We start from the raw sequence: 16,353 nt of genomic DNA, 5'->3' as shown, positions 1-16,353 counted from the left end.
GTTGCTCACTTGCTCGTCCCCACCCCCACCCTTGCCAAGGGTAAACTCCACGAAGGAGGCACCTGCGGCCGTCCTGTCTGTGGCCCCGCCCCCGGCGTTCGGACAACATGAGGCACATCGTGGGTGTTGAATGACTATTTGTGGAATGAGTTAAAGGGGACTGGGACCCTACCAGGGCTGAGCCTGTGTCCCCAGCGTCACTGCCGGGCTGCACCCAGCGCCCCACAGGGCCATGCCCAGCCTTCCTGAGATGGCCTCAGCCTGGCAGGAAGAGCAGGCCTGGAGTGGGCTGGGGCCTCTGGGCTGATCCACGGCCCTCCAAGCACCACAGCCCACTGTCGCTCCTTTGGGCAACAGGCTGGGGCCAGGCCCTGGCCTTGGTGAGTGGGAGGCCCGGGTGGCCTGCGCCGATCTTGCAGCTGCGGGCAGTAGGAGAGGCTAATGGAGCTGAGGGTCCCCCGTGGCAGCCCACAGACCCTAACCCTTACAGCCACCTAACTCCCTTGGGCACCCTTCTTCCAGGTCTGGGAGGTCCCCCAGATATTTTGGGGTGCGCAAACAAGAACCCAGCTTTCTGTCTAGATTGTGCTCGCTGGCAGGTCCTATGTGGGTGGCTGGAGTCCTAGGGAAACCCCATCCCCTTCTCTGCCCTCCAGCGGGGCAGCCAGGACACGAGGTCTGGCCCTTGAGTTCTGTGCCCTCTCTCACTTCACTGCTGTGGTGGGCTGGGCCTTCTGAAGGGCCCCTCCAGGCTGACGGCAGCCTTGGGCTCCATGCCCAGCCTGAGGTGGGAGGGCCCACGAGGGTGAGGGGGACGCCCAGGGTTGAAGCGGGGCTGTGCCTCCACCGCTAATGAAAATCGGAAACCAATTGAGCAGGACAAGGTGCCCAGCCAGCAGGTTGTGGGAACGAGGGGCCTAATGGATGTGGCTGGGCGGGGAGCGGATGCCTCATTGATCGCCCAGTGGCTATATTTATCCACCTTGGTCTGTGGCCCCAGCAGCTGGATGGAGCAGGGATAAATAAATGGCCACTGAAATATTCATGAGCTGCACATGCACATCCGTGGTCAGGGGACTGCCAAGGGCCTTCTCTTCCTTCCTTCTCCCCCTCTCTGCAGAAGCCTTTCAGGAAATTCCTCCCACCTGGGCCAGGTGAAGTGTGGCACAGCCCCAGTGGGCACTCAGCCCAGCCCATGGCCCCAGGAGCACCTGCAGGCCCGGGCACCTCCCACCCAGGCATGCCAGTCCCTGCCTTCCCCTTGTCCCCATCGTTCCTCCCACGTCTCTGTCCTTCAGTGATGGATTGGACACGTGGGGCCGTGGCTGTCTGCCTGGCCCTGTGTCCGCTACTAGACCGTGTACTCCTCAAGGACAAGCTGGTGGTTCGCTCGTCCTTATTTCCCACGTGGCCTGGCATGGTGCCTGACACATCCTTGAGAGAGGGACCTCGTAGGTGATGAATGAGAACTCAGAGTTGGGTTTGAATCTCCGCTCTGCCCTGTTTGTTTTGGGGAGTGATCACACTTTGCTGGACTTAATGTACCCGTCTGCAAAATGGGATTAGTAGCAGTGTTGCCAGGGTTTCTTAAGTGTGGGCCTGGGACTGCCCAAATGAGAATCCCGGGTGGAGCAGGTTAAAAACAACAAGCTCGGCCCCATCCAGACTCACGGGATCAAAACATGCCAGGGAGGGGCCTGAGGACTCCCCGGGTTCGGGGTTCTCGGTGCTGTGCTGCTCACTAAGGTCTGGAGCTCCTGTCTCGTTGCCTGCTGATCCCTTTGTCCAGGTGGCAGATGCTGACCGTGAGCCCAGAGTTCTGTGTGTGTTCTCTAGGACCTGAGTGATGGGGACCAGGGGTGTGAGGGAAGTGCTATTCTGAAGCGTCCATCAGTTGGGCATTCTGGTGAAGCTGCCTGGCTTGGGGGTTCCCGGAGACTGAGCTGAACTTGGCACAGTGGTCCTGGGTGGCAGGGCCCAGAAATGCTGCCAGTACCGTCCATCAGCAACAGGTGGATGGGGTTGGGCGTGGCCACTGGGGCATCGTTCATGACTTGGAGGGCATCTGTTGCAGGACAGAGTGATCTTTGGGGTTTCCTCTGCCTTTAATGCTCTGCCTTCTCCCTGTGTTTTAAGGAGGTCAAACTGCCCTGCCCCTGGGTAGGAGGGAGTGGTGTGAGCAGAGCAGCTACTTGACCAGAGCTGGCTGAAAAAGCACATTTTTCAACCTGATGTGCCTGGGGCTGCCCCTGATCCTAAGCCACTGCCTCTGGGCACCCTGGGTACCTATAACTCCCAGTGTCCCCTTGGTGCAGCCCAGAGCCAGGCACTGATGGCCTGTCGGCTGACACCGGGCCTATCCCTTGGTAGGCAGATGCCCATGACTTGGAAACTGTTTGACCTCGTTTAACCGAAGGGACTGAGAGTTCAGCTGGCCATCTGTGGTGGGTTCTCCGAAAACTCGGGGCACAGAAACCGGGAGAGTCATTTGGGATGGGTAAAGGCAAAACCTCTGTTCCTGGCACTTGGCTAAGAGCCACCAGCCATCCCTCCTTCCTGCAGCACACCCCCTCCCCCAGGCAAAGTTTGATCCAAACAGAAGCAAACTTTGGGGACAGCCCTGGCGCTGCGTGGAGCTGGCTGAACCTGCGAGTGGCAGCGGGAGCAGAGGGAGGCAGCCCTGGCGCCTGACTCCGCCGGTCCCCCGTCCCCTCCCAGAGCTCCTGGGCCTCGCCCGCGTTTGCAGGCGCCTCTCTCGTCAGCTCAGAATGCAGCTTGGGGCCCGTGGCGGCTCAACCTTTCCCTCTCCCAGAGCCCCGGTCTAATCAACCCCTATAATTTATGCAGAAAATATGATTTATATTTAATTTCACCACACTTGCATTGTTAATTTGAGATGTAATTAACCCGTCGCCATGACAACTAATTTTGTGATGCCGTAAATTACCGCCGTCTTTTCATCAAAATTCAGTTACTTTGGCTCCTGTGTGCAATGTACTGATGCAATTAGGTTGCTAAGGGCAACTCAAAAGTGTTCAATTTCTTTTGTGCAACTGCAATGGGGTAGAAGCTCCCTTGCGTCCTCCCAGGGTCCCGTTGGCCATGGGGCGGGGAGTTGAGGGTATGTGGCCGCCCTCAAGGGATGCCTCTGGAAAGCCGGACTGGGTGGGCACTTGTGGCCCCCCACTTCTCTCTCTCCCACCCTCTTCTCTCCAGTAATTGTTTTTAAACAGTGACCCCTAGATGCATGCTCCCCAGACCCTCCGTGGCACCCCAGGGCAGGCGTAAAAGGCCGTCTCCTTAATGGCATGGACTGTGCCACACAACTTCCTCCCCCAAACATAGCGATGCTCTGGTTAGAGAAAGAGAGAAAACCACATTGCCTTTCTTCTCTCCTGGTGTCTAACTTGTTTATATAGATCTTCCCTTCTCCCTCTCTCTCTCTTTCTCTCTCTCTTTTTTTCTTTATTTAAAACAAAAACCCTCTGTGTTGCTTTTGTCACGTTAATTCCCATTTTGCCAACACCAGGGGCCCAGGCAGACGAGTTACCAAGGAACACAAAATTTTAATTAGTGTATTTTAATCATTCAGGCTTTCCGAGCTAATCCACATGCCCTAGAGAATTCCCGAGATGCAGCTCTGCCCTGCTTTACCATTTATTGTTGAGTCTATTATAATTACTGTTAGCAGGTGGGGACTGGGAGATGTTTATTATGAGTTTTTCATCTTTAGTATAATTACCGAAAAAAACAAAATAAAAAGATGTCGTTGTATTTTGTTTCCTAGAATTATTTTTTTTCCAAGGGAGGGCACGGCCATGAGATTTTTTTTTTTTTTTTTTTTTTTTTTTTTTTTTCCTTGCTTCGTCCCAGGCAGGTGACTTGGAGTTTCGGTGCTGGAAGACACGCTCCTTGAGATCAGCACCGAGTGGTGCTCAGTACTCCACAGGCTCAGGAAGGGGGGCGGCTGCCACCTCTGCCTGTCATCTGCTCAGGCAGGCCCTGGGGTTGTCCCCTCCCACCCGCGTGTGCTGTTGTACATTGAGAGAGCAGGGCTGGGATGTACCAGCGCTCCTCCTGGGCTGGTGGCCCTGCCTGGTTGGGTCGGCCTGGGGGCCTGGCCAGGTGGACCTGTCAGGGGTGAGACTAGCACTTTTGCTAGTTATTAACGTAACAGTTAACATTTATTCAGTGCTTGGTATGTGCCAAGTGCTGTGTCATGCCCTTTAGCTGCATTATTTCATGGACTCTCCCTCAGCAGCCCTGTGAAGCAGGTGCCAATATCACCTCTGATTTTATAGAAGAGGGGGCCAAGGCTGGGGATCCCAGAGCTAAGAAGTGGCAGGGAAGGATTCCAAGCCAGGTGTGTCCCCAGAGTCCAGGCTGCCCAGTACTGACTACACTGTACTGGCTCCTCTGAGCTCATCTTCCTGGTCTCATCATAGATGCCACCTCCTCCCAAAAGCCTTCCAGGATTAGTGGAGACTGAGTTAGAGCTCTCTTCCTATATTCCCACAGCTTTACAGTCTCAGTGCTCATCCCTCTGAGTTATAGTTGCCCGGTGACTTCTCTGCTAGCCTCTGAGAGTAGGGACCATTTTTGCCATTGTCCCTGATGAACCTCCAGCATTTAATGTGGTCCCTGACACAAAGCCAGCTCTTGGGAAGTGTGTGGGATCGACAGGCGTGCAGGTGGACCTGGGAGGGTGCTGCGCCGTGAGCTTTCTCTCGGCAGTGGCGGGTGTCAGGGTCTCTGGACACAGATTTAGCTGGTCAGACATGCCACTCTCAGCAGAAGCCACAGAGGCTGTGTCCCTGAGCTTCACATTCTTTGGGGAATGACGACCTGGGGCCCCGGGTCAAGTTTGGGTCCTGTCCTGGGGACTTTGGATGTGAAATGAAAACACACAGCCTTGGCTTTCACATCCAGTCCCCTGTGCTGGAGGCAACCCTGGGAAGCCTGGCCTGCCCTCTTTCTTTCCTTTCTCCTCTTTAAGATCAGTTTTCAAATGTCTTCCCCTCTCAGTGATGATTTTGAAGTTTTCCTGGAAAATTCCACATCTCTGCTCTGGAGCCGAGCCAGAGCCGAGGACCGTGGGCTTTCCCAGGCAGAGCAGAGCAAGGTGAGCTGGAGCCCGCCTTTGCTCATTTCCAGCCTGGCTACCCCCAGGGACCAGTGGGGGAAGATAATTAACACGTCCCTGGGAAGGCGACCAGGGCATCCTGTGAATTGCACACTGGTGGCAAGACTCCCTGTTCGGCTCTAAATTCTTAGGCACCCTCTCCACCAGCTCCTCCTTATGCCCTGATGGGGCAAGTGCGGCCCAGGGCAGTGTTACCTCACCTAGATCCCACGCCCCCTGCACTGCTGCTGCCACCATGGGAGCCAGACCCTTTTCAAGCCCAAGGCAGAAGGGGCCACCTCCCCGGGTGATTCTTTTACTTCTTGTAGGACCGTCTCCCCCTCCTCTGCCTCTGCATCCCAGGGTCACCATCCTGCCCCAGGTTGAATCTCTCACCTAGGTTGTGAGGTGTAATTCCCCTCGGATGTCCTGGCGGCATCCGTGAGGCAGGCCCTCACCACCTCCAAGGCCAGCTGTGGGCCGAAGAATCATCACTGCTGAATCCCCGCTCCACTGCGCTCCACCACATGTATTTTCTGCCCCTAGCTCCCTAGGACAGTGGTTCTCACACCTGTTGGTCTCAGTGATCTTTTATGCTCTTAAAAAGTATTGGGGCCCTTAAAGTTTTGGTTTGTGTGGAATATATATGTGTGTGTGTATATATATATATATGGAGAGAGAGAGAGAGAGAGAGAGCCTTGCTCTGTCACCCAGGCTGGAGTGCAGTTGCATGATCTCGGCTCACTGCAACCTCCGCCTCCCGAGTGCAAGTGATTCTTCTGCCTCAGCCTCCCAAGTAGCTAGGACTACAGGCCTGTGCCACCACACCTGGCTAATTTTTATATTTTTAGTAGAGACGGAGTTTCACTATGTGGGCCAGGCTGGTCTCGAACTCCTGACTTCAGGTGATCCTCCCGCCTCACTCTCCCAAAGTGCTGGGATTACAGGCATGAGCCATCATGCCTGGCCTGCGTGGATTATATATAGGGGTATTTAGCCTATTAAGACATTAACACTGAGAAATTTTAAAAATCATTATTTATTAATTCATTTTAAAAATAACAGTAATAAGTCCATGATGTGTTAACATAAAGACCATATTTTTGAGAATAACTGTATTTTCCAAAACAAAATTTTCGTGAGAAGAGTGGAGTTGCTTTACATTTTTTGGCAAGTTTCTTTCATAACCTATCTGATAGGTTGTTTTGGTTGAAGTCTATGAAGAAAATCCAGCTGGACACACATGTGTAGTTGGCAAAGGGAGGAGTATCTCAAGGGCCTCTGCAGCCTATCACAGCCTTTCTTCCTTGACACTAAACCCAAACTCTACAAGCGGTGGTTGCTCACAGGTTAGTTACAAGGCGGAATCTGAAACCACATCAGTGAACTTTGTGTACTGTTTCAGTAAACCCCGTTGATCTAAGAGCATTTCGTTTTGTTTTTTGTTTCTTTTCTTTTTAAGACAGGGTCTTTTTCTGTCACCCAGGCTGGAGTTCAGTGGCACAATCAGAGCTCACTGCAGCCTCAACCTCCCAGGTTCTCCCACTTCGGCCTCCCAAGTAGCTGGAACCACAGGCGCATGCCACAGTGCCTGGCTACTTTTTTTGATTTTTAGTAGAGATAAGGCCTCACTGTGTTTCCCAGGCTGGTCGCAAACTCCTGAGCTCAAGCGATCCTCCTGCTGTGGCCTCCCAAAGTGCTGAGATTACAGGCATGAGCCACCACGCCCAGCTAATGTATTTATTTATTTATTTTGTAAAGACGGGATCTCACTATGTTGCTCAAGCTGCTCTATGAGCACTCTGAATGACTCATTCCCTGATGTGAGACTTTGTAACCTCACGCATCAGTTATGTGGAAAATACTGGCTCACTGAGGAATGCAGGTCTTCAGAATGTTGACACATTTCTTTTCTTTTTTTTTTTTTTAGATGGAGTCTAGCTCTGTCGCCCAGGCTGGAGTGCAGTGATGAAATGTTGCCTCACTGCAACCTCTGCCTCCTGGGTTCGAGTGATTCTCCCACCTCAGCCTCCCAAGTAGCTGGGATTACAGGCGCACACCATCATGCCCGGCTAATTTTTGTATTTTTAGTAGAGACAGGGTTTCACCATGTTGGCCAGGCTGGTCTTGAACTCCTGACCTCATGATCCGCCCACCTCGGCCTCCCAAAGTGCTGGGATTACAGGCGTGAGCCATTGCGCCCGGCCTATATATTTTTTAAAAATCACAGTCATTAGTATCATTACTGGTCTCATCAGAAAAGCTGTTAAGTATTAGGATGCCGTCAAGGTTGCAGTGGCAGATACAGCTTTTCCAAAAGTCTGATTTTCACTGGGAAGCTCAGATTTTATCATTGGCAACAGATATTGTCAGGTTTTTTTCCCCTTGAAGTGACAGGCCCACTTTGTCCACCTTTGAGAAAATAGCTGCCAAACACTCAAATCTGAAAAATCACAGTTTGTCTGTCAGTCACGCTTTCAGGTAAAGATGGTGTTACCTGGAGCAGGCGGCTGGTTCCGCTTTCAGCTCAGTCACACGGGTCCATGTCCTCCAGACAGGCATTGGACTTGAAGGCCCTAGGCATGCTTCCCTTTCATCCTCCCTGAATATTCAAAGGATGCATACTCGAGGGTCATGACTTCTTAAAAGTTAATCAGATATGATTAACTTCATCAAGGACATTTTAAAGTGAATATGGGGCTGGGCGCAGTGGCTCACACCTGTAATCCCAGCACTTTGGGAGGCTGAGGCGGGCAGATCACCTGAGGCCAGGAGTCGAGACCAGCCTGGCCAACATGGTGAAATCCCATCTCTCCTAAAAATATAAAAATTAGCCGGGCATGGTTCGTGGGCGCCTGTAATTCCAGCTACTCGGGAGGCTTGCTTGAACCTGGGAGGCAGAGGTTGCAGTGACCCGAGATCACACCACTGTACTCCAGCCTGGGTGACAGAGCCAGACCCTGCCTTTAAATAAATAAATAAATAAATAAATAAAGTGACTATGGCTTGTAATCCCGGCACTTTGGGAGGCTGAGGCGAGTGGGTCACTTGAGGTCAGGAGTTCGAGACCAGCCTGGCCAACATGGTGAAACCCCGTCTCTACTAAAAATACAAAAATTAGCCAGTCGTGGTGGCATAGGCCTGTAGTTCCAGCTACTCCGGAGGCTAAGGCAGAGAACTGCTTAAACCTGGGAGGCGGAAGTTGCAGTGAGCTGAGATAGCACCACTGCACTCCAGCCTGGGTGACAGAGTGAGACTCCATCTCAAAAATAAAAAAATAAAATAAAATAAAGCGAATATGGCTTTTTTTGAGCTAAGGAATGCAGGCCTTCTCGCACACTGCTGTGGTCTACCAGTTCAGCTCACCCCTGCCTTTGCGCTGTCAGTGTAACGTCCCCACGTTGAACAGGGCACGTCGAAATGTTGTTCCATTATGGGAACTTTACAGCCTCCAGAGAGGGTCTTTGAGAACTCCCAGAGGCCTGCAGACCGTGCTTTGCGAACTGCTCCCCTAAGCCCCTCAGGGCTCTGGGACTTGACTTCCGCCATCTGAAGGGGCTGAGCTCTCGGCCTGATGGTGGACTGCCACTCAGCACCTCCTCCTGGCTCCCTGGACTGTCCGGGAGCTGCGATGGGAAAGATAGCTAAGCGGGTGGGGGCGTTCTCATGGGGTGGCCGGGAAGAGGGAGAGGAGCCACCTGGGCCCGGCTGCCGCGCAGTTCCAGCCTGTGGATGTGGGCATTCTCCTGGCCCACAGCTAGAAGAGCCTGGTCCTCCTCCCCCAGGAAGCCCCCCAGCAGCCGTCTTGCTTCCCATTAGCGCCAGCGCAGGCCTGTCTTGGGCCCTCCGGCCTCCCGCCCTGCAGCGGCCTAGTTTCCCATCGGCCACCTGCCTTCAACGTCGAGGGCCTGGGGGGCAGGAGCCGCAGGCTGGCCGCCCCCTCCTCCCCGCCCCTTCCCTGTCCTCCCAGCTCCCCTTCCCCCAGCTGCCTCCCAACCGCCTCCCCAGCATGGCAGCCTGTCCGAGACACGGTTTTGTCCCCTCGGTCCGGGCACCGTGAGAGTGACAGAAAATAGCTGTCCAGAGAGTGGGGGGGGAAGGCCTCTTGTTTTCACCTCTCAGGGGCTGGTTTTCCCAACTTTCCCATCCCAGCTCCTGCGGAACAAAGGGCCTGCGGCCCCCGTGTGCTGGGCCCGGCCCAGCGAGGGGACTCACCAGCAACTCTTTATTGAGTCTTCAAGCGCCGGCCAGGCACTCCATTAAAAAGCCATTCCCCTTTGTGCGGCCCGGCCCCCAGCTGTCCCCCCTCTCATGTGACGGTCGGTCACAGTTGTAAAACAACAACACACAGAGTTGGCAACTAACGAGGCTTTTTTTCAAGCCGGGGTCTCCATGGCAACCCCCGTCAATCACCCCTCAGGAGCACTTTAACCTGACCAAGAGGGGGAAATAAAAAATAAAATAATAATAATTAAAAAAAGAAGCCAAGAAAGAAAGAGTTGGAAAGAGAGCGAGAGGCCAGTAGACAGCTGGGGAAACAAACAATTCAGAAAGTTTCTGGGGTTTGCGCCCTCGATTGGAACACAAATGAAAATTTAACCAGTGGGACGGGATTGTCCTGGTGACCAGAGGGGAAGGACGTTCATTTTCATTTTTAGATAGTTTGTACATTGCACCTAGTTTTACAAAGGCTTCTAACCTTTTCCCATGGTCCATAAAATGATGGTTCGTGGTTGTCTGTGGGCACAGAGTGGGCATGAGGGCGGTCCCATGCGCCCTTATAGTAAATGGATGGTTCCATGGGCCCAAACCCAGAGGTGCCCAGTTGATGGCCTCAGGCCAGTGGGGAGAGCCATTCAGAACCTGGCTAAAGTCCAACAGGGTGTCTGAGTCCTCCCGTGTGCGGCCTGGTGCCAATGGGGATAGCCCACAGTATGTGGCGGGCATGGTGCCAAGGGGACACTGGAAGGCCCCACTCCCAGTGCCATGTGGGGAAGGAGCAGACCTCCCACCGCGATGTGTTGAGGGGGAGCCCAGAGCATAGGCGGTGGTAGGACCCCTCGTTCTTCACGTGCTGCTGGGCCAGCAGATGCCCAGTTCCTGGGCACGTGGCATCGCGCCCGGGGTTAGTTCAACCTTCCACGTGTTGGCATGGCGCCGGGGCATGGCAAGCCTGAGTTCTCCCCCCACCTCACCCCCTGACACTCATACATGCTGTCTGGCCGCTAGCCAGTGGCTCCACAGGTTCCCAGGTCGTCACAGTCTGGGCAAAGGCTGAGGGCAGCCCTGGCAGCTGCTGCCTGGCCTTCCTGAGCCTCTGATCAGGAAGGCGGCGAAGGCCAGTTTCTCGGCCCCACTTTTGCTTCCTAGCACCGTGAACCCTAGGGTGCAGACACTTTTTCTTCCTGGACGTGGTGGGAAGTTGCTATTGTAACTCCTGGCACCTTGGGAAAGGGGTTTTCTCATTCTTGGAGTCTAGAAACCCAGCTTGGGGGCTATGGGGACCAAGGAAGAGAGTCCTTCAGGACAGAACCGTAAAAGCTTCCCAACTTTCAGTGGGTGGGCACTGGGGCACTGGTGGGCTGTGCTGAATCCCCTGGGCCCGGGGGTTCGAGGAGCTGGGGTGTTTGTGAGCTTCTGGGAGGCTGGGTTTTTTTTTTTTTTTTTTTTTCTGGACTTAAAAGGCCTTGTGCAAACCTGGTACCCAGAATAGCACACATGGAGAGTTGTGAATGAAGAGCTGGATGGCCGATGACCGGGCGTGGGGGCCGGGGCTGGGCTCAAACGGCAGGTGCCTCATGGCTCTGCAGCCCCTGCCTGTGAGACGCCCTGGTCTCCCAGCTTCCCACAGGCCTGGGACGATCGCGGGCCTCTCCCTACCCCTGGCCACCTCTCCATTTTCTCCCTTCCTTCTCCAGGCTCCTTCCATGCCACCCTCTCTGGTGCGCCGGGCTTGACACTGGCACCCATGGCTCCCCCTCTGCGTTCGTTTCAGTCCTCCTCGCTCACAGGCTGTGTTCTCTTCCAGAGTGGGTTAAGTGAAAACCTTGCCAGTCACCTCTCCCGGTCCCCCTCCCCTCCGTCCTGGCTTTCGTGATAGAGACACTGGCCAGGAAGCCCCACATGGTGCTATTTACCTGACACCTCAGTGGGTTTGGCAGGTGCTGATTCATTCCCTGAACCATTTCCCCCAGGACAACGAGCAGGCCAGGGAAGACCCCCGGGCCTCTGAGCAGCCCCATTCTAGCCTCTCACTGGCCTCTCTTCAGGGCCTGGGGTGACTGCTGCAGCGAGGACCCCCCGGGGACCAGAGCAGCCTTGGCTGGGCCTCCTCTTCATGTCTCCTTTCCTGGGTGCTGTGGGCAGCTCCTGCAGGAAAGGAATGCTAACGATCTGCTGGTGTAGTAAGCTGGCACCGCACCCAGGCAGGGGCCGCACAGCGCCAGGGCCTAGTAAAGACGCTGGCGAGGGCTCCATTCCCCGTGCCCGGTGTTTCCTCCGGCCGGATTGGCATGCAGCCTTCAGCTTGGCCTGAGGCGGCATGAGGAAGAAGTGGCATCCTCCGCCGGCCCCAGCCTGGCCAGCCTGGAGGACAACACCGCCCTCCTCCTCCCTCCAGCTCCAGCCAGGAGGACCATGGTGGCCATAAGTATTTCATAACATCTTCTGAAAGGAGACACGGAGTGGGCTGAGGACGGCGGCATCCCAGAGCGTGGCTGTTGGTCAGTAGCCCCAAGCTGGGGAGACCCGGTTTCACCTCCCCAAGCCTCATTTCCTCCTCCGTAAATGAGGGCACGAACACTGGTGCCTCCTACAGGGTTTCTGTTGCCATTTAATGAGATGGTTTATAAAACCGGCTTCGCTCTGCCTGGGAGGCGGTCAGCCCTCCATAAACACTAGCAATTAATGGTGGTGCTGGTGATAGTAGCAGCAGTAGTAGTAGTACTGGTAGTAGTAGTAGTGGTGACAGTATAGGCCCTACCCCATAGGTGGTTGGAGGCATCAGTGAGACAGTACAGCCCCTGACAGATAGTAACTGCTCAGCAAATGCTAGCTGTCATTATTATTGCTATTACCATTATTTCCCAGTGCACTGAGGTGGAGCCTCACCCTGCTCTTGCTACTAAGGGATCCCGAGGATGCTGCCACCTGCTAAGTCCAGACCGTCCTTCTAGAACATTCAGCAGGCCCTCTGGCCCCCTCAGTGACTCTCTTACACCTGCCCTACCGTCTTCAGGCCCCCCTTGCCATCCCCTCCCCACCCCACTCCCGCTCTCTGTCACTCACCTGTCCAGGGTTCCCCAGCATCATCCTCTCTGGGGTCTCCTAGCAAAAAAAAAAAGGGCTTTCCAGAACCTGGCTTCCACCTCCTCCCCAAGCCCGGCCTCCCCCAGGCCTGGAGTCTGACTGGATTGTAACATAGTAGCTGAATGAACTCCAGTTTCAAAGGTTAATATCAAAATCTGGAGTGGATTACCTAAAAATTACTTACAACACCATTAAAATTCTGAACTCTTTTTGTTGTGGCTGTAAATTAATTTAAAATGTCAGGTTTTTTGAGAAATCCAATAAGAAATTGAGCCAACAGAGCAATCTGCAAACTGTCTGGCAAAGAGGAAAGTGTGTCTCTTCAATCGACAAGGAAAAATATGGAGCTTAACTGGAACCATATGGCTCAGTACTTGAGAGGAGCCTGCCGGAGAGGGAGGGCGGGAGGGGAGCTCAGCTGACAGCCACACGCATGCAGCGGGAGGTGGCCGCGGTGTTGGCATTGGCGCGGTGGAGGGGCCTGGCAGACGCCTGGCACCCAGCCTACTTGGCCGCCTTGTGTCCACGGTCACCAGGCTGCCTCGGGCAGTCACTTGGTCAGTCCTTGGTCTTAACACATTCTCACCGTATCCATCCAGGGCTCCCTGGCCAACTCGGGAATCCTACCCCCACCTAGGGGAGCCCAAGCCCCCTCCCTCCAGGGAAGAACAGCCACCTGCAGGTCTTCGAGGGCTGCTTCCCTCTGTCCTCTGTGGGCTCCCTCCCGGCCAACATGTGGTCCCAATTACTCCTGAATTCCCCCAGATTTACAACACATTAAGTAATTTGTAGGTTATTTCAACTTCAATCTGCTGAAGTTGAGAAAATCAAAATTAAATTCAAACCACAAGGAAACTTCAAAGAAAGAGGAGGAAGAGAGAAGTTGAGCGCCTTCTCTTCCCCAGGTTGGCTGCGTCCCCCTTATGTCATCCTCTGAGGCTCCCAGCCAGCCCCCTGCCTGCCTTCCTCTGCCTCCTCTTCCCCGCCTTGCCTCTCTTTCCCTCCCAGGGCCCTTGCCCCTGCCTCTGGCTGGGCAGTGCCCTTGGGGTGCCCCCCTGAGTGAAGACCAGGGGCAACCTTGGGGCTCGTGCTAGGCCCTGGTTGGTTTGGCTGGGGGAGAAGTGCCTCTCTAACCCTAACACTCTCTGCTCCCACTCCCTGAGCCCCTACCCCTGCAGGCTGGGTGATTCCTGGGCTCCAAAGCCTCTCCTTGCTTTCCTGACCCATTTCAGGGGAATCTCCACCAGGACTGTTCTAGCTCCCGACATGCCTGGGACGGCTGACAGCTGGTAGGTACCACCTGGCCCCCGGGTTTAATAGCTCAGGTTACCTTATTTTGCTTTCTACCCTTTAAAACAGCCTTGTAAATAAGCAAACACTCGGTGCCAAGCACCTTCGGCACTTCGCCAGGCTGGTAAATATTTTAGTAGTGACTTGGTAACAGTTGCGTTCACTTTGATTTCCTCAGAAAGGTTCTTGGTGCTGGGGAGGGGGCCGTGGCTCTGGGAAATGATTTGCTGGCTATTTATAGCCCAACTCTGACCACGTGGCCTTTGCTCTCACCCTGTGGATCGTGTGCTGGGGTATATTTAAAGCTGGTGTAATGTTAGCCTGACACCTCTTTTGGCAAAGATGGGGAGGACTCTTCCACTTTCTCCCAAAGTGTGTGGTGGTCAAAGGGCTCCAAGGTCGGTTTGGAAACTGGACTTGTCTTCTCCAGGAATCCAAAGTGATCTGGGAGGCTGGGGCAGATGCTAGCGGTTGGGTGTGAGTTTGGGGTTGACCTCCTGCTGGCATGGTTTGCACTTGGGAAGAACCCCCAAGGAACAGAAGGTGGGCTCTGGGGCTGGGGCATATGAAACCCAGGCAGGGCTGAACTGGGGAGGCCACCTGAGATGGGTGGAGTGAAGCTGACCGTGAGAGCAGCCAGGTTGCAGGGTGAGTTAGAGGGAAATGCGACCGCTGGATGTGCTTCCTGGGCATCTAGACCTGGAGGACCCATGCCATGGGGAAAAGAGAGTGGGAGATGGGGCCAAGGCAGATTCAGACAGGGGGACAGCTTCCAGCCAGGGCTGCTGATTTGATGCCTTGGAGGGTCCTTTCCTCTACGCCATGAGAAAGGCACCTGCAAAGCAGAGGACCTCATTGCCCAGTGCCAGGAAGCTGGCATAACCCCACCCAAATTTGCCATGTCCAATGGGGCATGTGTGCCCATAGGTTGGGCACCGGGGCAGGAGTGAGGCAGCAGGTGAGAGGCTGGCGCCTGGCTTGAATAGACTGCTCAGAGCCACAGCCAGTGGCTCCTCTGTTTTATGGGTGGTTTTAATGTACAGATGGGTTGGTTTTAAAGGGGCTCTAAATCATGGCACAGTGAGAGCCCCCACACCCCACAGCCCCCCAGGAGGCTGTACCTGTGAGTGACTGCAGTGTGGGCACAGGTGAAGTAGAAGCAAGGCCCGCCCCCTCTCACTGTGCAGTGGTGATGGACAGGTCAGGGGGAGGTGGGCCCCTCTGGCTGGGTAAGAAGGGCTCGGTGTTCAGATGAAACCCTTCCTTTTGTCCCCCTCCCCACCCACCATCCACACTGGCAGGTGGGGCCTTCCCACGTCCGGTTTACAGCCAGGGCACTGTTCGGTGACCAGCCAGCCTGCTGCCACTCCCAGCCACTTGCCCTTCCTCCTCTGGCTCCTGGCGCCATGATGCGCGCCTCCCGTCTGCACCCACGCACACCCCATTGGTGCTCAGCCGCCGTGGGCGCACATCAGGTGATCGCAGACAGTGGCAGACCCAGCTCACCTCCTTCCCGCGGGACTGGTGCCAGGGCAGTGCTCTTCCCGGAAGGCTTCCAAGCTCCCCCGGATGGCATCCTGTTGGGCCTGTTTCTGGGGTGTGGGGGCAGGCCTTTTTGGGGGGAGAGTGTCTGCCCCATGCAGCCCTGGCGCCAGCTCTTCCTAGAGGCCTGTGGCCGTAATGCCAGAGGGAGGCAGCTGGGCTGGGGCAGGAGACAGGGATGTTTGAAATGGAAGTCGAGTGAGATGGGGCCACCCTCGGCCATCACCATGACTCTGCTGGGAGCAGACACGGAGCCCTGGGCCAGTCTGAACTGGTGCTCACTGGATACCTGCTGCTTTGCTGCACCCCCCTGTGAGTGGGCCTTGATCACTTGGGCTCTCAGCACCCAGTTTGATACCTGCCTTTTAGCTGCCCCCCTGTGAGTGGGCCTTGCCCACCTGGGCTCCCAGCACCCAGTTTTCAATGTCCTTGGAAACTTGGAGGAGTTCTGGGAAGGTGATAGGAAGATAGAGGAAGCCTTCTTCGAGCACCCAGAATATTCGAGCTTGAATGGAAAGAGATCTGCCCTCAAAGGTACTCGGGCCCTAAGTCCGTGCCCTATAGGCTCCCCTTTTTCGCTGGCCCCTGTGTGGGATGGAAGGCTGCTTTAGGGAATCTTTTTCTGCCCCTTGGCCATGAGTTTGGAACTGTGTGGCACCAGAACCTTCTCGTCCTTTACTGAGCGTCTTCAGGAAACGCGTTGTTTCCTCTCCAGTTCCCCCTTGGCGTTTGAGAATAGGGGTGCCCGTCAACACTCACTCTCCTGCCTGCTCTCCCTAAAGACATGCGGTAAAGGAAGCCTCATGGTCCTCTGAGGAGTCCTCCTGGCATCCCGAGCTGCTCAGGGGAGACAGCAGCTGTGACAGCTGACGACCCACTTCAGTGCAGGTTGCGGAGGGGCGGGGCCAAGATGCAGGTGTCTGCCCAGACACAGTGGATGCCTGGTTCCAAAATTTCCGTAGATGCCTGTGTCCTCTTAAGGAGCAGAAGCTCTGCTGTGCCTCAGTTTCCCTAGGTGGCCTCTGTCAACAGGTGCTCAGGGTAAAAGATACAGCAGGAGAAGCACAGGAAAAGACAGTGGAGAGTGGCAG

General features: G+C 55.0%; 1 protein-coding gene across 1 annotated transcript in view; it reads left to right on the top strand.

Moving 5' to 3' along the window:
• The window catches only part of CASZ1 (castor zinc finger 1), a 159,072-nt gene that overhangs the window by 58,179 nt on the left and 84,540 nt on the right, over positions 1-16,353 (top strand). The gene's annotated exons all lie outside the window — the stretch shown is intronic.

Source organism: Macaca thibetana, chromosome 1 (assembly GCF_024542745.1).
Source record: "Macaca thibetana thibetana isolate TM-01 chromosome 1, ASM2454274v1, whole genome shotgun sequence".
Lineage (NCBI taxonomy): Eukaryota > Metazoa > Chordata > Mammalia > Primates > Cercopithecidae > Macaca > Macaca thibetana.
This window is presented reverse-complemented; position numbering and strand designations above follow the sequence as displayed.